General features: G+C 34.9%; 1 long non-coding RNA gene across 1 annotated transcript in view; it reads left to right on the top strand.

Annotated features, from left to right (window-relative positions):
- Positions 1 to 3,010: 3,010 nt before the first annotated feature.
- Positions 3,011 to 25,569, top strand: part of LOC134470576 (uncharacterized) — a 41,137-nt gene continuing 18,578 nt past the window's right edge. Inside the window, exons 1-2 of the long non-coding RNA XR_010039516.1 lie at positions 3,011 to 3,276; positions 6,412 to 6,457. This is a non-coding gene — a long non-coding RNA (uncharacterized LOC134470576). The remainder of the gene's footprint in view (positions 3,277 to 6,411; positions 6,458 to 25,569) is intronic.

The following is a 25,569-nucleotide window of genomic DNA, read 5'->3' on the forward strand; positions in this document are numbered from 1 at the left end:
CTATAACCTCTAATTTTTTTCACGGATTTTTCCCTGAATCAAAGGATGGGCTATTATATTAGAAATGTCCTCAAATCACCATTTTACATCTAAAAATTCACAAAATAGCCCGACCCCATATCTATGCTTTATCAAGGAGAGCACTTAATACCATTCATAGAAAATGGGTTCCCAGAACACAATATAAAAGATGTCTAAAATATTCTGTTCATACAGCTGTCAAATACAAAAATCACCAACATTAATAGACCACCATGAAACCTATCTGAATGACTAATCCTTAAACTGAGTCATATCTGGAGCTTCCAAGGTTGAATTCCTAAAAGCATAGCCAAATCCTAAAAGCATAGCCAAAACCTGGGAATCTTGTGAAAGTGATTTATTGCTCATGTGCTCTCAGTCAGAAAGGTACACAGCCAAAAAGGGCAGAGAAAGAAAGCTAAGTACATATTCAGTCTCTCCCAGAGACAAATTCAGCCTGGTTTCACTGGAATTCACAGAGACCTTCAGTCTTGAATGCTGTTTAGTAAATCTGTTTCACTTAATGAGAAGATGGCACATATGAATTATGAAATATCAACAGGTTCAGCAGCCAGCTCTCAGGGGAAGAAACTGGGGCAGTCACAATAGCATCCACTACAGTAGAGGTCACAGCATCCAGCCAGGGTCAGAACCCCTAGATCACAACTGAATTCAATTCAAATTATAGTACAATCGCTAGAGCAGAGTTTTAAGTCATGCTCTTCCTGGAAGAATAGAAATGCACCACTTATATACAAGCATTTTGAAAGTTTGGGCTTAAGATTTAGGCAGACCTTTGAAAAAGGACACTCTTAGATACACTAGAATGAAACCTAGTAAAATATGCATCACTAATTATGATGAAAAATCACATATCCATATATGTTCCTCAAAGATATTCTTACATTCGTGCTATGCTGTAAGTCACTTTGACCAACAAGGGAATGACTTGTTTTAGAATTGTCTTTTAGCAAACACATATACAAAGAGAGTCTACACTTATTATTCATCACTTTTTATCATTGCAATGCTGGGTAATTACATCTAATAATTAAATAGGTGTCCCACATGAAGGTTGAGAGTTGGATCCTTCAGTCATACATCTGATTATTTTATAAAATAAAAATTTCAATGACTAAAATGATAAATATCAGTATCACTTAAATACCTCCTGCTTGATAAGGAAAATTAAAAGAAAAATTTTTAACATATTTATGTCTTATTTTATAAAGGACATTGAACTTTTTTGATATACATATTGATTGTATCATAGAAACAGTCACCACCCTTTTGTTCATTTTGTTTTACATTAAGATACACTTTACAGATCCTCATTAACCTTTAGATTTATAGGAACAAGATAAACTTTCTTTATCCTTAGACACATTTTAACATGATCTTTACTACTTTTTTGAAAATTTTCAGTTGGCTCAAAGATTGAAATATTATGCCAGTTTTCACAAATGTTAGTTAATTTTACCTAATGGACTATTGCCAACACATAATTGCGGCAAGATGATCTTCATTTTATTTTTTAAATTCTTGGTCTTTTTAATAAGATAACATTGATTAATACAAGCATTAAAAAACTCAATTTCAAAATAAATAACTGATTCATTGAAATTCTTGAAAATAACTCCCCTTTAAACTTGAATTCTCAAGCCACAAACATTATTTTGCTGACCTGTACATGAATTCAATCTCAATATATTGGAAAATCTATTTTCAGATAGGAACATGTAATAAACAGGCACCACATTTGGAACAGCACAGTTAGATTATAAAACCAACCTGTGCAGCCACACAGAGGGAGTTGTTTAGTAATAATGAGAGTATAAAACCTGTCCTGGGAACGTTCCTAATTAATCATCTCATCCTATAATCTTTGTCAAAACCTTAAATGAATTAAGTGTTTGGCTCACCGATAAGTGGGATGCAGCAAAAGTAATTGAACGTGGTAATCAAAAATTTGTTAAACCTGTCACTGCACATCATTATCAGCTTTAAATCCAACACAACACAATTAGCTTACAATAGTTATAGTTGAATCAACTCCTTGCTACGGTTGGGTGAGTAATGCACACTCGTCAGTAAATTAAATTAAACTCCAACTAGATGAACATAATAAAGGATGCATGTGTGAATGGTGCAAATAAGGTAAAGCATGGGATTTATGGAGTGCTAAGCCTGTTCCCTGAAGCAATGTGGGCTGCATACAGTTCATTCCTACCTCTGTACCAGCAGACAGGGACACACAAGGACAGTCAACATTATATACTACAAACATGTGCCAGTAAATAAAACTTTAACATGTGATAAATTGTTTACCAAAAATAACCCTAATGAAGAAATATTTGTCTTACTAATGTATTTGAACAGAATTAAGAAATCTAGAAGTGCCAAAACCCACACCACAGCACACACCCGTAATGCCAGGTATTCTGGAGGCTGTGGCAGTAGGATACCAAGTTTAAGGTCAACTGGGAGGCTTAGCAAAACTCTGCCTCGAGAAAAACAGACAAAAAATAACTGTAGCATGGTCTCCTCTTGCAAAATGTATTAATTAAGTAAAATAATCTTAGGACAGTTGTAAAATCCCACCTATAACTCAGCTACATGTTACAAGGCTGAAGACTGAGTATCTTTTGACCCAAATGTCATTGATATTTCATGTTATAAACCTGAAACATACAAGTTTACCCTGTTTGGGGTAAAATTTCAATTAATTTAAAACTGCATAATGAGAATGTAAATGTGAATAATGAGGATGTTCATATATCTTGTAAAGGATAGCTACTTCCCAGTATTATGATATCTGAGAAATCAAATTATAAATGTCCCTGGGCAATACATTATGGTCCTGAATTTTTTTTTTTATTTCATTCATACTATGTAAAATACGTGTGGGTACTTTTGAGTTTTGAGACCAGACTGATTTTATCTCTTAGATGTTATATTTTGGAAAGTATAAAATATTAACAACTTTGCATTTTTTCTAACTGCCACTACTACTATTTTCAAAATTTCTTCTATCACTGTCACTCAGATATATTGAACATATTTTCATCACTCCTACATGTTATAGCATGTATGTTGGTTGCCTTCTCTGTTGGTCCTTTCTTATTGCCTTAAGCCAGCCTTCCTAATCAAGCAGGAAAGTCTGCAAGTCTCAGTTCAGAACTGATCACCTCTGGAGAAGACTAAACTTACCCTTCTGAATTCCTGTGGCTTGCAGTTGGAATCCAGTGACTTTTGGTAAGTGTTTGAGTATTTTTCTGATTTGTAATTTTGACTGACTTGTGCTTTGCGGTTGTCAAGTTAGAGGTGAGGTGATAATTCCATAGCTTAATGACTTTCAAATAAACATTCTGCATAGTTAGGAAATTGTTATTTGTTTCTATTGGTAATTTTTTTTGAATCTGAGATATGATCTGAACAGCTTACACAGAAAACAGAAAATATTCCTATTAGTTGGAAGATAGATACAGTCTCTCATATTTATACATAAAAGTTACTCCTAGTTTTGTACTTAAATTTCCCTGGCAAATTGAAACACAAATATTTTTAAAGGAATTATAATAACTTTGAGGTTATAAATCTGTACTTTTATTTCTTCATTGTTCTCTTGCAACTTGTAATTGCATCTGATCTTTAGTTGCCCTTGGTTTACCAATATTTAGATGCTTGATCTCCTCTGGATCATGATCCTTCATTGTCATCATGATGATAGACATCTTGGAGTATAGGAGGATTTTTTATGTAGTGAATTTAAGCAGCTTCTGATACTTTTTGCCCTTCACATAAGTGACATTAATGCCTAATACAAAGTTTATTATGTTTTGCAATACAGGTTTCTTTTAAATTAAAGATTGTGCAGTTGAGTGAAACTACATAATCTTAGTTGCAGTTATCTTGAGTGAAATGAGCATTATTCAGTGAATGTCCTGGGCATACTGGAAAGTTTTTAAACATCTAAATAATAGACAACATTTTCACATGAGTATCTCCTGTGTCCATGGTACTGTATATTTTCTGGGTAGAGAATACAAAATAAATAAAAGAGAGACCCTACCATTGCAAAATCCACAACTTAATCCAAATATGCATGTATGAAATGAAAAGCTGGTAAATAAAAATCATTTGAACATAAGTTCTAGAAAGTCAGACAAAATCCTGTTGCAGAATAAAAATTTATAACTTTAAAACAGCATACATGCCTTGGTCACATAAAACCAGACACTCTAGGCCGTCACACAGAGCATGATAAATTGCAAAAAGGAGCCATGCTATCACAGTAAGTCCAAGTCAGTCAGGTTTTTTCACTCTTTAGCACTGGAAAAATAGCTGCATTATGAATTAGGCTACATGAGCTCAAAATAGACTCTCAGTTCTCAGCTGTCATACAAAACTGGAACTTGATATCATCGCAGGTTAGGAAATGGTTCCAACAGTTTTAAGAGGCAAAACAATAAGGATTCTGAACACTCCAAATGATTTTCACCACCTAGTTCTAAATTACTTTTCAAAACTTACAGTGCAATTGAAACAAATATAAATGTGCATCTGTATCTTAACCATCCAAGATTCCACTTAGCACTTTTCCATATATACTTCATCTTATGTTTAGTCACCTGTCCATTCCTTTATTATCCCTTAGTTCATGTTTGCTTTTAATGCATTTCAAACTAAGTTGCAGACATAGGTATACCTCCAATATAAACAGTTTGATTATTTGGTTCATATTGTAAGTATAATGTAACTTTCATGAAATGCACAAATGTTATGAGTACTACTCAGTGCACCCTGATAGATTCACAACCTGTGTAAATTCAATCCACATCCATAAATCAAGACCCGCTCTTGGTATTTGATGTAGAATATCCAGAAGAATATTATCATTAGCCCAGAAAGTTCTCTACTGTTCCTTCCCCAATAATCCTTACACATGCTAATCCCAAGGAAAATCATTGTTTTTATTTTTTCCACCAAACATTAGTTTTCCTGTGCTAGTATATCAACAAAAAGGAATTCAGTACTATAAGGCAATTTTTATTGATGTATTTTTGAATTTATCCTCTTTTATTCAAGTAGCTGTTTTGCTAGCATTCCACTATACAAATATGCTTATTCATGAACTTAGTGATAGACAATAGGTTTGTTTTCAGCTTTGCACTGCTATAAACATTCTAAGAACATTCATGTACAAGCCTTACTGTGCACAAGTATTCTTACTGGAGTGAAACTATTAACTCATATAATGGGTATATCTTTACAGTGAAGTTACCTCTTTCTCTCTCTCTCTCTCTCTCTCTCTCTCTCTCTCTCTCTCTCTCTCTGTCTCTCTGTCTCTCTCTCTCTTACACACACACAGACACACACACACACACACACACACACACACACACACACACACACACCCCAGAGGCACACACTTACATATACACATGTAAATTTTAAGTCATTCAAATGCATATGTACTTGTATCTCTGTGATTTTAATTTTACTACTAATATAATATAATTATATTAGTATAACAAGATAGAACCCACATAGAAGTTTAAACTATAAAACTTTAGTATAAAAATCATTAAATTATAATAAAATAGTGCCACAGTGTCCTAGGACTGAGAGCACTTCTGGAAGGACAAACTTGGAAAAAAGAAGACTCTCTACCCAAGGCTCAGGTCAAACACTGTTGAAGAAGGTGTAACATAGGCCATTTGATGAGTAAAAAAAAATCTCTAATACTAGTCTGCAAAACTGGTGAGCACACAGCAGCCCACACTGTACAGTGGGGAACAGGCAGCAGCAATCTGTGTGATCTTGCTGAGAACGTGGGATCCTCCAGGACCCAGACCTTTAGCAAGTTGGACCTACAGAGGGAACACCAGCGGGATATAAATTTGAAGGTTTTACAGGAGAGAACTAAGATGTTTGGACCAAGAGGAGGTCTTAGGCCCTGGTTTCCTTGTCAAGGGCCTTGGAAAGTTATGAGAACAGGCTCAAACTCAAGGTCCTTGTAGAGCTTCACACTCAGAGACTACTGCTGTCACAAAGCCCGCCTGGCTGTCCTCCCAGCCACCTTTCAACAACCAAATCCTATGGAGAGCACCTTCTTTCTTCGAGGTCTGAAAGCACCCTTTGCCAAGAAATCTTCACATTGAGCTTACATGTACTCATTATTTTTATTTATTTATTCATCAGTATTGAGAATTGAACTCAAGATCTTACACTTGCTGTGCAGGTGTTTGTGCTGCACAGCTATATCCTCAACCTTGAGCTTACTCTACAGGAAAAGTGGTTAAAGAAATCTCTTGCTCACAAAACATATACTAAAAGACAAATTAAAAACTGAAAGCATAAACCAAAATAAATCTCTCTTCCTCTAAGTTACAGGTGTTTGGTATTTTGTCCCACTGACAAGAAAGTGACTGATGTAAGTACTATGCCATCCTGTCTCTCAAAATCAGTATGAGGGTTTTATGTAATAAGAATATACCCAAAATATCAAATAAAGTTTATTCTATATTTCTATCATTTTCATTGGAGGTAGAATTATAGAAGATTTTTTATTTTGTGCTTTTAGTGTCAAAGTTTTTAAAAGTGATATGCATTATCATTATGATACTTTTAAAGATGTTTTTCTCCATTAAAAAGATTTAATGTTAAAATCATCATTTATGTTAATTAATCTTGATTAGTACAAAATTGTCTTAAGTCTGGCAGTCTTAGAAATTTATCCTAAAGTATAGCCTTATTTTCTTTATGAGTTTTCATGAACTTCAACTTATAGAAGAATTTATGTTTAATATATTTTTCTAGATGTACTAAACTAGTTTGAACAAGAGTTTAAAAAATTAGATGTTATATTCTTGACCTAATATTATTATTTTTACAGAAATGAATTTTGGAATTTTTAAAATCAATTTTGTAACAAGTGACATAAGAAAATAATCAGAATATATTCTGCATTTAGTCAGGGTGTAGCTCAGACTTTGTTACATTATATTTGATGTGTGTGTGTGTGTGTGTGTGTGTGTGTGTGTGTGTGTGTGTGTGTGTGCTTTACAGCATTAAACTTCAGTGGAATTTCCTCTTTAAAATATGTCATATATATCCCATATAGCACTTCTTTATATAAACTGTAGTGTTCCTTTCCCCCCAACATCTGTTTAAATTTCAAATGCCAAAATATTTACTGACCTCAAAGATTATTTGAACCATCCTTTTATATCTAGAGAACATTATCTTCAAATAATCATAGATTGGTGGTCATTTGGTTTTTTAGATTAGTGTTTTGACAGATTAAAAAATGTAGCATAGCTCATCTTACAAATAAACATTCACACAAGGTTAATAAAGTCAAAGATAAATTGTACCTTAAACAACTGAGGAAGACTTTATTCAGGGTTATTGTGATGGGGGAGAGAAATGGAATCCAACTCCAGTGAGACAGAGCTGCTGGGTTTTTCAGTCCTGGACTGAGCTACAGAAAGCACTGGAGGACTGTAAGGGAAACGTTAGTTAATTAATTAACAGTTTAGCATAGAACTTAGACCCCTATACTTCCACGGGTCAGGTACTCTATCTTCCTTGTTATTTACATTTCAAGGAGATGGCTTCCAGATCCTGGAGAAAGGTATTCCTTTGTTGTAAAATTGATAAGAATATGGAAGAAGATTTACATTTCAAAGGATGGAGAAAATGCTTGTAATTATAAGTTTTCTAAACTAAATGATTTAACAAAAGATTCATTGTGAATCTACAGCAGGAAAAAAACTGTTCAAGTTTTAATGAAAACTAGGAAAAATTTAGGTCATCCTGGCTGACAATCAATCTATAAATAGATTAACTGTATTAACTTGGCTATATGTGTTATGCTTAGAACTAAAATGCCCCCCAAAGGTCTCATACGTCACATGTTCAGAGGTGAGGTCTTTATAAGTTGAGTGGGGTGTGACTATTGCTGTACCATTAGTCAACTGACGAATTCATGTGCTGTTAGGAGGTGAGACTTGGTTGTTAGGAGAGTGACCTTGGAAGTGTGAGTTCTGGCTCTTTCTCTTTCTCTCCCTCCCTCCTTTCTTTCCTCCCTCTCTCTTTCCTTCCTTTCCTTTGTTTTTCCTTCATGGCTGCTATGGGTTGAGCATCTTCTCTCTGCCATGCCCTTCCACCACACCATAACTTTTGGATTCATCTCACCAAGGACTGAACTCACTAAAAGTGTGAGCCAAAATAAACTTCTTCTATAAGTTGTCAGTTATTTTGTCTCAGCAATGGAAAAGTGACAAATGCACTATACTTAGATACACATAAAGAGGTAGAGTGATCTTTTAAAATTGTATCATAGGGGCTGGGGATTTAACTCAGCAGCATAAGCACCTGCCTGGCAAGCAGGCAGTCGTGAGTTCGATCCCTGGTACCAATAAAAAGGAAAAAGCCAAAAAAATTGTATCATAATACCTAAAGCATGTGTTTTAGTGATAATACAATATTTTATATATTCTACCTTTTCTGAGTTTGTGCTGTTCTCTTTTCTAATGATTGCTTTCTATTATTATCACTGCTGAGATTTCCTAAGATAACTATCAATCAAGTTTGATCATATTTTCATCTCAGGTAGCTGCTAAGTTTTGAAACTTTAACTGCTAAAGCACCTAAACTGACAATTTTATCCCCAAGACACTCATGTATAACTTTAAGGGTAGTTATGAGAAATGACTGAGATAATGTATGTGAAAACACATTGCACAGTTCCTGGAAAGTAATTAGAATTAAAAGATACTTTTAATGATTTTATCTTTCATGCAGTTATTTTCCCACTTTTCCCAAGACCTGTCACTCTTTTTCTTGATTTCGGGGCTTCAGTCTAATTGTTTCTACCCTTACCTGTGGAAGTTTATTGTCGCTGTCCAAACTGTGATTTCACAGTTCCAGAAATACTCAGATCCTTGCTTGGCTGATCTACTAGATACACCCACCTCCTCATGTGCATGCTCCAGTTGGGATTCTCTCCTACAACTCAACAATATTTATCATTGAGAGAGGCCAGACAGACATGTTGCCTTAGCTACTGGCATCTGTAGATTGATAAGACGAGCAACTGGGTTCTGACATAGCCTGCATGTGAACAAACCCTCAAAGAGATACCTTCAGTATGATAACTGACCAAGTGAAGAAAAGACAAGATAAAGGAAAATCAGAGAAAAAGCAAAAATTACATTTAAAAAGTTGCAAAGGAAAGAAATGATGTTATAGAATGATAATTATTTATAAAATTAAAAATAAAGGAAATATTTGTATTTAGGCAAATTTTGTTTTGCTTTGTTTTGTTTTAAAGAACTCAATGATTTAAAAATGACAGTGTAAAGAAAAACAGAGAAGTTGGTAGTGGATGACATTGCTCACTGTCTCCCCTTTGGTCTAGTTTCTTCAAATCATCTTCTATTTCAAAGGGACATCTGATCTCATTTGAGGACAATCCTTCCATCCTCCTTCCTCCTCCACTCCTTGCTTTATTCTGTAGGTGTGTTTAATATCTTTTCTCTTTAGCAGCAATGTGCAGTGTTTGCTTAGCAAAGTAAAGAATTTTTGTAAGCCTAAAACATACAACAGCTCTATTATAAATATTTGAGAAACTATTACCATTATCCTCCATAATAAATACTATGAAAAATTTAATATATATAAAAGAAAAATGATAGAATAAAAGAAGCAAATGTGAAAACTAGGGAACATTGTCACATTTCTTGTGCTCACTTTCCCCTGACAATAGCTTCATGAACATTTTATAATGACCGATGGACTGAATAATAACGAAAATAAAATTTTAATTTTCTTTCATTTTAACACTATTTAATAGTTATTGTGCCTACTCCTTAAAAAGCATAAAATAGCACTTTTATTATTCACAAAAGAACTACATTTGTGTGAATACTATTGTGAAATTATTTCATACATCTCTTATGTGACACTCAAAGACGTTCAAATACAAATATAAAAAAGAGGACTGAATGTTGATGAAGTTATGTAACATAAGTATGGATGGCTCAGAAAGATTTTTCATTATTGAGAAACAGTGGCAATATATTTGTGGGAAAATTGATTACCGAGTCAAAACTGTGCTTTTTTCCAGTGGAACTGTACCTCTTTACCATTAATCCTGTAATAAATTGGATCCAAGTCATATTTAATTTATAATCACTGCTACATTATTGAGTCAGCATGTATTTAGGAAGTCTTGAATGCATGGATCAGTGCAGAGATAGACTGTCATTTAGCTTTATTGATGATATCACAGAACAATAGTACAGTTACTAATAAGATACCTACCCCATAGCCTATATTTTTAAAGAATGCATGAAAATAATCCTTAAGATTATCAATAATAAAGAATTACCAATAACTACAATCAGTTGCTAGGAAATTTAAGATAACTATAAAACAAGCATTTTACAAATCCACTCTGTCTTGAGTGAATTTTTCATATTTTATTTTAACTTTGATTTGCATCTGAAATCTATCTTTTCATAGATATATTCAGTTCTACTAGTCTTGTTTACTTTTCAATTGTTTTGTCTTGCTCATCCATATATATGGATAATTTTGAGGTAGGATAAAAGAAATAAAGAAAGAAGAATAGGAAAAGTGAAATTTTAAAATTGTACTTTAAAAATACCCTACAGCTTTTGGAGACAAATTTACCTCAGGTTATAACAGGTTTTTCCCCGCTTTGGGGGAACTCCAAGAAAAAAAAAAATTCCTAAGGACCTTAAAAGCCTATAAATTAGACTTCTGATTTTCACCCAGAAATTGATCCTGTACTTTTCTATTTTCCTCATGTAGTAATCCATCCTGAAGGAACCAGCATCATAGACAACTAAGTTATTTAGAAATATAGGCAGTCAGACAGGCCTGGGCCATGCAGAGGTCAGTACAGAAGAAAACTGGCTGGAGGCACATTCCTTGAAGGTCAGGCCTCAAGGACAAAGAGGAATGACTACACCCACATACTTCCCTTAGGGGTGAACAGCCGTGATTGATATTCTTCGTAGGCATCAATTGCGGTAGGAGCAGGACCAAACCTTCTTAACCTGCTCCATCAAGGAAAGTCTTTCTCTGTCCCACCTATGCTCACTAAGTAACTTGCTTCATGATTTGATCTTCATTTAATATTACCTAAGCAACTATACTCATTTTCTTATTGTTTCACATACTTTTATCCTACCTCACACCCACTTTGTGATTTCACGTTGAATTATTAATACCTAAATGACTATACTTGCATTCTTATTAGTTAACTATGATTTCGTTCCATGTTACACCTGCCTCAATTTGTGGCTTTGCTCAGCAAAACATCCCTGAGAAGCAGGGTCAGCTGGCTATCCACTCAGGATCCCCTTCCATCCCCCTTAGACTGAAGCTTTTCTTTCAATAAATACTTCCTACTGTTAACCTCCAGTGTTCCTAGAATTCTTTTTTTTTTTTTAATTTTAGAGAACATGAACTCAGTATATCAGACACCTGTCAGGCTGGGAGTTATAATATTTCCTTTATATTATTTGCATTATTTGGAGGTTCTGTATCATCCCTAAATCATATGTTACCAGCATTTAAAAACAACTGGTAGTTTGCATTCTAATATATCCCACCAAATGGGTAGCCTAAAGGTAGGAATACACAATTTTTATTGCCACTTTAAAAACATGTCTCTCAAAAGTACAAACATGCCTCTCCTAAGGGGCTCTGCTAACTTCTGTGTACTTTTTTATTGATATGTTGTGAAATATTTTTCCATGTGTTAAATCAAGGAAACAACTAAGCTACCTCTTGGGAAGGAGGAGTTGAGGTTCTAGTTTCCTCTTTGAGGAACTTCCTCAGGCCTGTCTGGTGGCAATTTTCTTAGAGGAAAAAGTAACTGATTTGAGATGGAATAGAAAACCAAAGTTCTGGTAAATAAAAACTCCAATAAGATTGTACACGATTCACTGAGATACAAATCCCTACTGATAGGATTTTTGGTGTGGTTAAAGAGAGAGACTATAAAGTAAAAATGGCCTTTATTCTAAGGACGTAGAGAGAAACTCCATGATCGCCAGGGCCTGGCTTTCTCTGCTGGACATGTGGTGTGGGGGGCATACATATAGCTTTTGCCTGGGGTTGTGCCTAATTGTGGCATCACTGATGCACGAGTAGACTAGCTGATTGGAACTCTTTTCCCGCCACAGGTAAGTTGCCTAGGGGTGGGAAAAATGACCTCAAGGTAAATCTCCCTTGGTCCCACTTCCCACTGCTGTAATGTCCTATCTAGGGCAAAATCCTTTCACCTACCCTTCACCAGGCAATGGCAAGTATATTATTTTATACTAGAGTTTCTGCTAGTATATGATAAGGAACAGTGCAAGGCAGAGACCACTGGGCATGTCCAAAGGCTACATGGTATGGAATGTATTGTGCCTAAGAGCAGGGAGACAGTGCAAAAAGGCTCTCTGTGGGGAACAAAGAGAAGTGGAATTCTTACCATTTGAAAGAAGACAAGAGACACTAGGCAGAAAGATCTTAAGTTCTCCGGATATTTCTTGCCTCAGTGCCCAAAGTCATTATAATGGTTGATAATTTGTGTCAACTTGAGAAGTTTAGAATTTTAACTAAGTAACTCAGCAGTTCTTCTTGGGTTGCAAAGGACATGCCATAAGCAAACTGCTTGCAGTTCAGGATGTTGTAATGGTTGATTCAGTGTGTCAATTTGAGAAGTATAGAAGTTTAAGTGACTTAGCAAAGGGCTAGAAGTTCTCACTTTGTAAACATCCTGAGCCTGTGGAAGAGGGAGTCAGGGAGATGCTATGAGTACTACACCAGCCCCAGGATGGAGAGCCTGATTAAAATATAAGGGAGGAAAGAGGGCTTGTTTCCCCCTTTTACTCTTCCTTTATTGTCTTCTACTGCCAAGAATTGTTGCCCATTTGCCACACCACTCCGTCTTGGAGACAACTGATTACAGACTGAAACCTCCACAAACTGTGAACTAAATAAACTTTTCCTTTCTTAATTTTGAGCACTGGGTATTTCATCCCAGCAATGAGAGAAAAGTAACTGAGATAGTCCTTGTGGTATCTGGCTGTGATTACTTGGGTGTGCAGGTGCTTCATGTTATCTTGTTTAAGATATCCTGTGTTTGCTGCCGACTCTAGTATGGAACTGAGAACAGTGCCTCTGCTGGTAGACAAGTTGGCTATTGGAAAAGTCATTTCCAAATCGAGCATTACACATATTAACAGGCACTACTGAACACCCTCTTTTTTATTAAGAAAAATTATCAGAGCCTTTACATGAGTAGTGCATCTGGGACATTTTAAATTCTTCATAAAATTAAGTTCAATTTCTGTTCAACTGATGTTTATTTAAGAAAAAAGTTTGATTATTAAAAATGCTAATAGCTGTAAATATATGTACAAGAGAGGGTACAACAATCAATTTCTTATTTTCACTTGCATTCCATTTATGTTTTATATTTTAAGATAAAGTCTATATCCATTATTAATAAAGAAATGTGAAATACTAAAAAATCAGCAATTAATTCACAGAATAACAGAGATGGATCTAAACTACATGTGTAAGTGGAAGACATCTACATAGTGTGCGTTCCTCTGTATATATCATTATGGAGACCACAAGTCTATGAGAATAGAAAACAATTCAATGGGTGCTAAACATTGGGTGTAGGTTAAAAAAAAAAGTGTGGCCAAAGAAGTATGAAAAGAAATTGAAGTATAATATAGCAATTGTAAATGTTATCATGGTAATAGAAACATAATTCTGTTTTTGCCAAAAATCATAGATCTGTTTTAAAAGAGTGATAAAATTGGCAGGTGTCATTTAACAAGTAATCAAGACCATTATTGCCAGCAATAAGACACATCAGTGTCATGCATCTCTGATATAATATGCTGAGATATTGGATTCTTACTCAGAATTTATAACTTTAATCATTAGAATGCAGCATGCATATCCAAATTAGGGGACATTGTGCCAAATACTGTCCAGAACACTTAAGAGTTTCAAAGGTAATAAAGACAAAGAAAGTCTGAGGAACAGTCTCCATTCTAAGATTTATCATTCTGAAATTTCTGTAAAATTAAGATAAATAGCAAACATTTAGAGAAATGTACCAAAATATATACAAACTTAAATCTTCATTGGCTAAACTTAAATATTATTGATCATGGTCTAGCTTTTTCCTCTAGACTTAGGAATTCTAGTAATGTTCTCCAAGCTTTTACCAGGTATTTGATTTTGGCTGGTTTGCTGCTTCTGCCTGCTCTGTTTTTGTTCTAAGCAACGTAGAATCCTTTAGTGTTAGAGATGGGGTGATAACTTAGCAATAAAAATCCTCCTAACTGCTCCCAGTTCATCCCTAAACCAGGGAGGTGTTCACCGGTGCTTGACCAAGCATCTTGTGTGCCTGTGATGTCACCTAAGGGAGAGCTTCCCCTTTCTCTTTATATGTATGCAGATCTGGGAAACCACCCAAAGAGGTAAATTCTGTTTCTTCTTTCTCAGATAGGATAGATGAAATAAAAGACAGTTAGAAATGAGATAAGGAAAATCATATTTCTAAAACTGTGCTTTCAAAAATACCAGCTTCAAAACAAAAAGTTACCCAAAATTACAGTTTTACCCTTCTAAGTTACTTATGCCAAAATTATTAATTCTTTTTTTTTAAATGCAGTAGAGAAGTCTGTGCTTTTCTCCATAAAATGGGCCTTCAGCTGTGAGGGGCCATTTCCTTTCACCTGCAAACTTAACCCATCACATTTTCAAGATTCACAAATCAAGGCGAGATATCATCTCACTCTATGAGTGCACACACTCCCTTCTGAGTGAGTTTTCTTTTTTCTGCCAAATAAATAATCTTTATGTCTCTTACTAAAGTGTCCTAAAAATTATTTTCTGTGAGCAAGAATCATTGACTTTATTCCATGAATGAGTGAAGTGAGGTCCATGTCTCCTCTAGCAAGTATCTCCTTGGATCCCATTCAGCAACATTCCCAATTTCAGAAAACAATCTATTATTTCTCCTCAAATTTTTATTTTTATTTGTTTATTTATTTATTTATTTATTTATTTATTTATTTATTTGTCTTTTTCGTTTTTATCGGTACCAGGGATCAAACTCACGACTGCCTGCTTGCAAGGCAGGCACTTATGCCGCTGAGCTAAATCCCCAGCCCCCATCCTCAAATTTTTAAAGCCCAATTGCGGGATTATAAATAACAGAAGGCCATCTCCCAAAGTATGTTTCTGCCTAAATAAACATCAAAAATTGCCTTAGGCTATTCTTTCAACAATAGCCTATATTGGTTTTCCAGTTCATTACACTGGATTATTCATTGTTTTGATCATTTAACCTCTTCTGTCAACCTCTTTGTACAACTGGTAACATTTATTCACTTACTGGCAACATATGCAGAAGAACATCTCTGAATTCAGTCAGTTAAGATAGCTTTGCTAAGCTGATGTCACTTCCCATATCTGTTTTGTAACAGAATACACACGCCACTCATATCCAAGCTTTGCAATGATAGTCTGAAGGGCATACACTCCAGAGCTCTAACGAAGAGGAGGAAAGGCAAATATGTTTTTCAGTCTCTTAGTATGTGATTCATGAAAGTAATGCATTACTACGTGGTGGGCATCAAGTAAATTATAAAAAAAAATAACTCCATCAAAATATTTTATTCTGAGCTATGTTAGAAGAAATAAAAGAATAGAACAAGAGAGAGGAAAAGCTCATAACTAAGAAGTTTACTTTTAAGAAGACTACAACTTCTGGGAATCAGAAAAGTTACCAAAGGTGACCCCTGTTAATTTAAATTCCTTCCCTGCCAGACTCACCATGCTCAAAATTCCTCAATAATACTAAAAGTCTGTAAATTGACTTAATTGAGAATGTAACAATTAGAAGCCAAGATCCAAAGTTAAAAGAGCAGGTTGAGCAAACCCAAAGAAGGTGTATATTTACTACTAAAAAAAACCAACCAAACAAACAAAAAACAATCGACCCAAATCTGTAAAATGTACTAGCATCTTCCTGAGGTGTGAGCCACTTTTTCCCAGGCTTCTAATTCCTTTTATACAAGTATAGTTGTCCCATTCCAAACTGCAGTGCAGCTTATTTTGAGCACCCTACTTTATGCTTGACTGTGTCTCCAATCTCAGTCTAATAAACTCGGCCCGTACCTCTGACCATAATTCCAAAAAATTGGAAATGGGAGTCAATAGACCTGCTACAAAAGGGGGTTGATTTCCCACTGACATCTCTTTCCAGATATGTCTACATTTGGAAGAGTGATAAATTTCTTTCTCTACCTGTCTTTAACTATTTACTTACTTTTTATTTTGGTTCCTTTAAAGAGAGAAGAGAAAAACTGAGAAAAATGGTTTCAACAAAATTGGTAGACAAAAGATCTGCTAAGATAAAAGCATGTGATAGCAAGCTTTTTAGAAATTCATTAATTCAATCTTTGAATGCTTAGATTAATTGCATCAAAATTAGTGTTTGCCTCTGGGACAACTAGGTGGTGATAAATTTATTAAATGTCTTTTATCCTGACAAATCCTAAATTGCCAAATGTTGCTTTGTTTATGTGAGTAAATATATGCAAAATCATTCAAACTTTACTTTGAAAATCTTCAGACTTTATCATTAAAATGAGGTATTGAAGGTAACATGTTACCAATTAGAAGCAGAATCCATGGAGATGTGATTAGCCTGGCTAAAGGCAGGGAGGTGTTTTTCACCTGTAGATCCACAGGTACGTGCTGATCTTATAAGATCTGCTACTGACTTGCCACCTAAGCATCCAAGTTTAAGATACTGACTTTTAATGGTGATATGGTCTAAATCATTCATTAATTTTCCACCTTAAGTTACAGAATTTCAAAGAAAACATAGGAGGCCAGATAAGGACAAGCAGTAAGGCCAGTGAGGTGGGGCCACCCAAGCTTCCTGCAACTTATATCTCACCACGATATGCCCAAATGTCTGATGAAGTTTGCCCTGCTGGATTTCTACCTTTTTGTTATCATTCGTTCTTATTCCTACGTTCTTCCCCTTTGGTATGAGAATATTTGCCTTGTGCCATTGTACCTTGGGATTAAGTAACTTTTTTATCATTAGTATTATTTTTAGAGATTCATAGCTAAGAGTTTTCAAAAGACTTGAACTTTCGAAAAATGTTGGCACTGGGGAGACTTAAGTGGCTAGGATTATTACATTTCCACCTGCACATGAAATTGTTATGCTAGAATTATAAGCTTGCTGTTGTCTTTATTTGGAGATTAACTATAGTATAGGGAGATGTATTTGGGTAAAAGTTGACAAGAAGTGAGGTTTGGCAATGAGGGTGGAATGTCGACTTAATTGGCTTTGAAATCTGTCCAAGATATTGGCATGTTTCTGGGCATCTGGGTGGGTCATAAAAGCTTGACCTCAGCGTCTAAACCCTTGCTCCTTCATCTCCATCTCTGTCTTCTCAGCTGCCATACACTAACGAGCTTTGCTTCAACACAAACCTCCACCATGTGGTCCTTGCCTTGGAGTCTAAGGACCATGTTCTGAATACTTTGAAGCCATAAGCTAAATTATACTTCTCTTCTTTGGTTCCTTTAACTTGTGATTGTCAGGCATTGTGTCCCAGCAACAGGATAACTGACACTACAGGAAAAGTAAATGAAATTGGAGACCATATATTAGATCAACTATGTTATTTAATAAAGTCTCAATATTTCCAGTCTTAACTGCCTTAGATAGTCTGTGCTATGAGCAAAGTTTGTAGTCTCAATAGTAGGATACCTCACGTTTGAAAAAATATAGCTGATATAAAATCTAACATATACTATACTTAGTTCTACATGATATATTGGAAAATACGATGCATGTGTCAATTTTTAAAATTTCATTACAATAAAAGACACATTGCCATTAATTCCCATCAAAATATTCCCTCTTGCTTTGAACACTCTTTAACCATCATTTTTGTCACTTTTTGAACCAGTTCTGGAAGCCCTCTTTCATAAGTGTCTGCATGTGTGCTGTCATAGCTGCCTTGAAGTCCTGAATCAAATCAAAAGATTTACCTTAAATGGTTGTGTTGACTTTAAGGAAGAACCATGGTGTAAGATCTGGTGTGTAAGGTGAATGAAGCCACATCACAATGCTTTTATGAGGCTGCCTTTTTTTTTTTTTTTTGGTTGGTGTGGAGCACCACCCAATCACTCTACTTTCCCCAGACCCATGTGTGACTGTGTTTACTTACCAGCAGCACAGGCAATATAGAGCTGACTCCCCTAAATTGTCTTTAACTATAGTGAGTCTGGCTGAGGCTGTGTACACATCTTTATAAAAGCAAGCTTCTTTTTTTTTTCTTTAGGATTTTATTTTGTTTTTTATTTTTTTTATTTTAAAGAGATTACGATAAAACAGGACATAACAAAGCAGATTAAAACAGAATAATTTAAGCAACACACTATTTCACTATCAGACAACCTGATATAACAGTAGCTACTATAATGTCTGTTTCCTTGAAATAGTTGAGCATACCTTCATACACAATAGTATCAAACATAACAAAATAGTATAAAACCATTAAAAAGAATGAAAGTATTACGGAGCATTCAGAACCAAATAACAGAAAATGAACAATGGTTACTGTATTATCCCATTGTCCATAAAAATTTGTTTATGCTACCACACATGATAAAGTTCAGTAAGATACTACATGATAGAACTAATGGAAACAGAAGAACAAAAGTATGGCAGGACTTCAAAACAAGATTATATTAAATCAGCACTGGCTATTATAATGTCTTGTTTTCTTATAGCTGTTCATACCATTTCAGATAATAAAATCAAACAACCTAGGATAAAACCATTACAACTAATGAATGGAAGCGTTATAAGGCTTTAGAACAATGTAATGGGGAATCATGATTACCATGAACTTTTATGTACTCTTACCATTTCTTATACTAGGGAGTTTATATGGTATTTATACATGTGAGTCTGATTTATTTTGCTTAAGAATAGGGTCTCAAGCTGCGCCCATTTATTTATAAATATCTCAATGTGATCATTCTTTATAGCTAAGTAGTGCTCCATTGTATAAAAATACCACAACTTTTTTTATCCATTCCTCAAGAGTTGAACACTTAGGTTGTTACCAAGATCTGGCTATTACAAATTGTGCTGCAATAAACATAGGGCACATATATCACTGTGGTATGATGTTTTCAGTTCTTCTGGGAATATGCCTAGAAGTAGAATAGTTGGATCAAATGGGACTTCCAATCAAAGCCTTTTGAGAAATCTCCATACTGACCACTACAGTGCTTGCACCAGTCTACACTCCCACTAACAGTACAGGAGAGTTCCTTTTTCCCCACAGCCTCTCCAGCATTTGTTGTTGATAGTTTTCTTGATCCTAGCCATTCTTTCAGAAGTGAGATGGAATCTCAGTGTTGTTTTAATTTGCATTTCTCTAATAAGTAATGATGATGAACATTTTTTCATATATTATTTGCCATTTGTATTTCTTCATCTGAGAAGTGTGTATTCATCTTAGATGCCCAATTTTGGACCTGGTCTTTGAATTTTAGGGATCTGATTTTTTTTAATTCTTTATACATTTTAGACAGAAGTCCTTTGTCTAAAGGAGAGTTCACTAAGATTTTTTCCCAATTTGTGGGTTTTCTTTTCACTATGCTGGAGATTTCTTTTGACATGCAGAAACTTTTTAATAAGATGTGATCCCAGTTATTGATTCTGGGAAGTATTTCCCATGTGGTTTGATTCCTGTTCATGAATTCTCTATGTACCCCTATGTCTTCAAGATTTTTACCCAATTTGTCTTCCAAAAGATTTAGTGTTTCTGTTATAATATTCAGATCTTTGATCCATTTAGATTTTAGTTTAGTACATGGTGATAGGCATGGGTCTAGTTTTAGTTTTCAGCATATGGAGAGCCAGTTTTTCCAGCACCATTATTAAAGAGACTGTCGTTCTTCCAGTGTACCTGTTTGGCCCCTTTATCAAAGATAAGGTGATTGAGTGCATTTGTAGTTGCGGTTGTATCTTCTAATTTATTCCATTGATCTTCAGATCTGTTTATATTCCAATACCATGTTGATTTTATTACAGTAGCTTTGTAGTATAACTTCAAGACAGGGATTGTGTTGCCTCCTGCCTTGCCTTTGCTGCTTAGAATTGCTTTTGCTGTTCTAGGTCTCTTCTGGTTCTAGATGAATTTTAGGAGTGATTTCTCTAGTTCTGTGAGGCATGTTGATGGTATTTTCATTGGGATTGCATTGAATCTGTGTAACAGTTTTGGTAAAATGGCCATTTTCACAATATTTATTCTTCCTATCCTTGAATAAAGAATGTCTTTCCATTTTCTGAGATAATCTTTGATTTGTTTTTTCGGGGTATTATAATTTTCCCTGTACAGATCTTTTACTTCTTTCCTGAGATTAATTCCTAAGTATTTCATTTTTTTGGATGGTTGTGGCTTCTCTTATTTCTCAATGATTTTGTTGTTAGTGTATAGGAAAGCTATTGATTTTTGAGTATTGGTTTTGTATCCAGCTACATTGCTGAATTTATTTATTATGTCTAGGAGACTTTCAATGGCCTTTTGGGGGTCTTCTCTGTTGAGTACCATGTCATCAAAAGCATGGATAATGCTTCTGATAATGGACCGATGTGCTTATTTTCAGCGGTCATGGTTGAGCTCAGATACATGATCTGTGTTACCATGGGGCTCAGATATGATAACATCTCTGCTGAGGCCTGCATGACTCCAGAGGAAAACTCCTGCCCAGAATTGGCTATAAAGCATATTATTCCTTAAATGTCACCCTAATCTCGCTGTTCCTGTCCCTCCCACAAGAATGCTTTGTTCCCTGCATCACAAGACTTGCCAGCGTCATCAATTTCCTACCACATCCAGTCGCAATCCCCTCCCCATTTTCATTGATGAACAAATTCCGAGGTTCTGGGTGCCTCCTGGCCTTTTGTTCCCCAAGAACAACTGCTCATCCCAGACCTCTATTGCACCTGTGTTTTGTCTCTTGTTCTTTTTGCCCGACCTCTGCCATAACAGGCAAGAGATTGTAACCCATGGCAGGGGTCTCCAATAGGCTGGCACAGGGTAGTTGCATTCACCAAGATCTTGGAAGCTCTGTAATCATGAGTGGATCATCTACTGGTGAATTCCGCAGCTGAGTGTGCTGCTGGGAAGTGGGGCCTGGCTGGAAGACATGGGTCCCCAGAGGAGGATATTTCTCCTTCCCTGCTCTTCTTTTCTTTGATCTCCGTGCTTCTCAACCACCATGATGTAAGTAGCTTTCTTTCACTTTGTCCTCTGCTGTAGAGGCACTCATACATTATCATGAGTTAAAATAAATCTCCACTCCTTTAAAAGGTGGCATCAGGTATTCTGTTTCAATGGTAAGAAAAGTGACTAAGAAAATTCATAGCTATGCTCGGGAAAATGAACTTCTAGAACTGCTTCAGAAAGTGGTATCAAGTTGGGATGTGTTGTTGCATCATGGAGAAGTATTTTAGGGGGACCATGAAGATATATTTTTACTGTGATAAATTTTTAAACATTTAGCATTCATGATGTAGTTTGATCACAGTTTGTGAAACATTGTCCATGTTACACTTGTAAACATTTTTCATCTTACTCATTTCATGGTTGAGTAAACCTGCAAGATAGGTACTATTGTTGTAGCATTTTGCAGATAGTGAAACTAAGTTTCAGAGAACCAGAGTGGATTCCAAAGCCACCCAAGTAAGTGGCAGAGTTAAGTACATACTTAAATCCAAACAGGATAGCCCCAGACCTGCCTTCTTAAGGTTAGATTGTCTGTCTTGAGTAAAGTTATTTTCCCAATGCATCCAGATGTTATGATCAATAAAATACAAATTCAGTAAAAGCAGAGTGCTGATTCGTGGAAGCCAATAGATATCAACAGTGTGACTGTTTTTATGTTGTAGCATAGGTCTTCAAAATGAAAATTTTATCCTCAAAAGTCCAGCAAACCTGGTACAATCACTGAACTTGGTGAGATTCTTCCGTGCCTCAAAAACAGATACTGAATTTTCAGGAATTACCAGTGAGCTCCAGTTATCGCTAAAGAATAAATGAAGTTTACCTAGAAAATGAGCAGGAGGAAACTGAAAATCAAGCTGCTAGAAGAGGGGAACAACTCCAGGTCACAAAGAGGAGAATAAGAACAGATTCATCATCAGACCAAAGGTGCATGTGGAGGCCAAGCCAATGCCATGTGTGAGGGGTCACCTTCCGAGGCCTCTCCACCACACGTGTCACAGAGGTCTTTTGTCCAGAACCACTTGCAGAGGCATTGGATTAGCTAGGACAACTTTAAAAATCTTTTTATGTTACTTTTTATTTTCACATACTGAATTTTTTTCTAGATATGTGATCAATGTTACTATTTACTATTATTAAAAGCAAATGTATATGTATAAATAATGGTTAAATTTCTCATATTCTGAAAGAAAAATATGGTAATTTGAATTTTGACTGGAAGTATTCAGGACATGACTTTAACCACACCCCAGACTCACAGACACTTGTGTAACGTGGCCAAAATGTGTGCATCACATAGTGGGAAGGAGTTCTTGCTACCAATCCAGCTGTAAGAGTTTTCTAAATGAGTCATGACCCAGTCACTAGCACTGTTCACATTGCATTTTAACTTTATATTGCAGGCCAGCATAATGGAATTGATGCTTTTGCTTGCATCAGTTCCTTCTCTAACTCGAATTCTTATCATTAAGGACTCCTATCAGTTAATTTTATCTTTACCCACTAACTAGTCTAAAACTGAAAACGAATTGAATGACTAATAAGCCTAAAATGATCTAAGTTAATCCATTTGTTCCATTTCTATTTGGCTTTCTTGCTGCTTGAGCTTTTGTGATCTTGTGAAAAATGGCTGTTTGATCTAAAAATGTGTTTTATATCGAGGTAATGGACTATGTCAACTTCTATTTCATGTAAAATTCACAGAGAATAATCTAGTACAGACAGATATTTTTTGCTTTCTTATTTGCTTGTTATTTTCCACCACACGCTTTAACACAACTGACTTCCTAGTCTTTACTTGTATTTCTTGACTTCTGCAACTGGATTTTCAATTTCTATGAGTTCCCTTTTATGCCACACAGATATTTGCTGTAAAGCAATACGTTTAGTTTTCCACTTATGTAGGTAGCTGTGAAGAAAGTGTACCTATTCCTGAAGGCTTTTTCAGTTGGCAAATTTGACACTAGCTCGTGCAGCTTTTAGTTATTCCATTAGTGTTAGAGAATGCTTCAGTGATATTTATTTGTGTTTCATATTTTAAAGTCACTCTTACTTTGATGGTAGGAGTTTTAAAACTGGATTTCTGAGATTGGGACTGTAAAACTTCCCCAAAAAAGTTATTGTCATATTTATTAGGTTGGATATAAATTTAAGAGACTTTTGTACAGCATTACAATCAATTAATATGCTAAACTATATTTTATCCATGATACAATCGTTTAGTTAAAAGTACTGCTCACTCATATGACTCTCAGTATGTGTCAAAATTCTTAGTAGTCAATTAGAAGTTAAATTAAGTGAAATTTTTCTTTTATACCGTGCAAAATAAAAGTGTTCTCTGTAGACCATAGAGTTACAATAATATTGAGACATAAATATCATTCACTAGGAGATATAATAAAACCACTTCATTTTTCACTGCCACTTTGGAAAAGTAATTGAGCTTTGAAATTTCAAGGTATTCAACTTTCTGTGTGAAAGATGTCATAGCCATTAGATATTCTTCACACTATTTTCTGATGTAAAATGGGTTAATTTGTTCAAGTATCACATGATATTTTAAGGAGGTAAAATGTTTATTTCCTGTATGTACTTCTGGCCATGGATCTCAAAGATGAAATAATAATCTTGTGTTATGAATGAAGGAAAATAAGTCCCAGAAACCAGCCTTACTCCCTGAGTGACTGCAGTGTCTCAGATATAGGATTTCGCTTTTCAGATTATACTTGTCAATTTAGACATTTATCGTAAATGTCCATTTGAATTTTTAAATCATGGACATTTCAGTTGAAAGTGGCAGAGTAAACTTCCAAATTTTTGTCAACTATAGTAGAAAAAATACTACTTTTAGAGATGAGAAGACGAATTATAAAGAAAATAAACTGTCTTCCCCAAACCAATAAGCTGCCCAATATTTTAATGTTAAAACATATGTACATCTTATGATAGTTGTAGTTTTATATTTCCAACACACTTTCCACAAATTTTTCCTTGGTGCATGACCTGTCCCATGGACTATGAAAATCCACAGTCATCTGCTTTCCATGTATATTATATCCATTTATCTGTAGTACGGTACCTCTGGTTTATAAATTTCTATGCAAACAAAATAGAAATAATCATCTTCCTTTACTTGAAGATGTTTTTGGTAGTGTACTAAACCTGCATAAGGGATAGTTCATTTATTCCTTGCTATAATCTATCACATAAGTATCATTTCTTCTTGAAGGCAAGTGAAATAAACCCAAGTCTATGTAAATGACCTAATATCTTATAGGAAGAGTTTGCAAAATATTTTAATATTCAATGTCATTACACAGTTGACTAAAGAAGGAAAGGGACAAGAAGAAATAATTTGGCATATTATATAGGAAATAATATATAAAGTGTATGTAAATTCTTACTTTGTGTTTTTAGAAAGTACATAGAAGCCTGTAGTGTTGGCTCACACGCGTAATCTTAGCTACTTGAGAGGCTGAGCCAGGAGTATCACAAATTCAATGACCAGTATGGGTCACATAGGAAGATGGCACTGGGGATGGATATATAACTCTGTGGTATACATCCTGGGGTTCAATTCCTGGCACTATAAAAATAAAATGTAAAATACATTGTCTCATTTATATTTTTGAAATTCTGAAATTTAATATAGTTTTTATTTCATAATTCTTTACAAAATAGCTTTTATACTATGGTGATATTATTATTTTATTAAAATTTTCTGTAAAATCTTATATTGTACTCTATTGTTTAAATTTTTTCCCTGACAATAGTCCATAACAGAAATAGAATAATTTTTAACATGTAAAATATTGGCCTTAAGCAACAACAAAGCTTTCCATTTGAAAGTTTTTAGAGGCTTAGATTATCTTTATCGCGCACTAAAAAAAGTCGTATTTTTGGACTTAAACTTCTCCATGTTCTGCTTTTACATGCAGCTGCATTTTAAAAGAGATTTAAAGACTATTTCAACTGAAGCAAGCTTTCATGGTAATAAGTAGGATAGAAATAGAGACATATTGAAAGATTTTGTTTGAATTGCACTTTTTATTGAGACAAAAATAATTTGGCTTTGAATTCACTTTTACATAGACTGTTTTGTCTATTACTCATCAAACAAAAAAGAAGAAATTCTAAATATTGAAACGGAGATTTT

Source organism: Cavia porcellus, unplaced genomic scaffold (genome assembly GCF_034190915.1).
Source record: "Cavia porcellus strain 051 isolate PalLab524CR breed Dunkin Hartley unplaced genomic scaffold, mCavPor4.1 scaffold_15, whole genome shotgun sequence".
In the NCBI taxonomy this organism is placed as follows: Eukaryota; Metazoa; Chordata; class Mammalia; order Rodentia; family Caviidae; genus Cavia; species Cavia porcellus.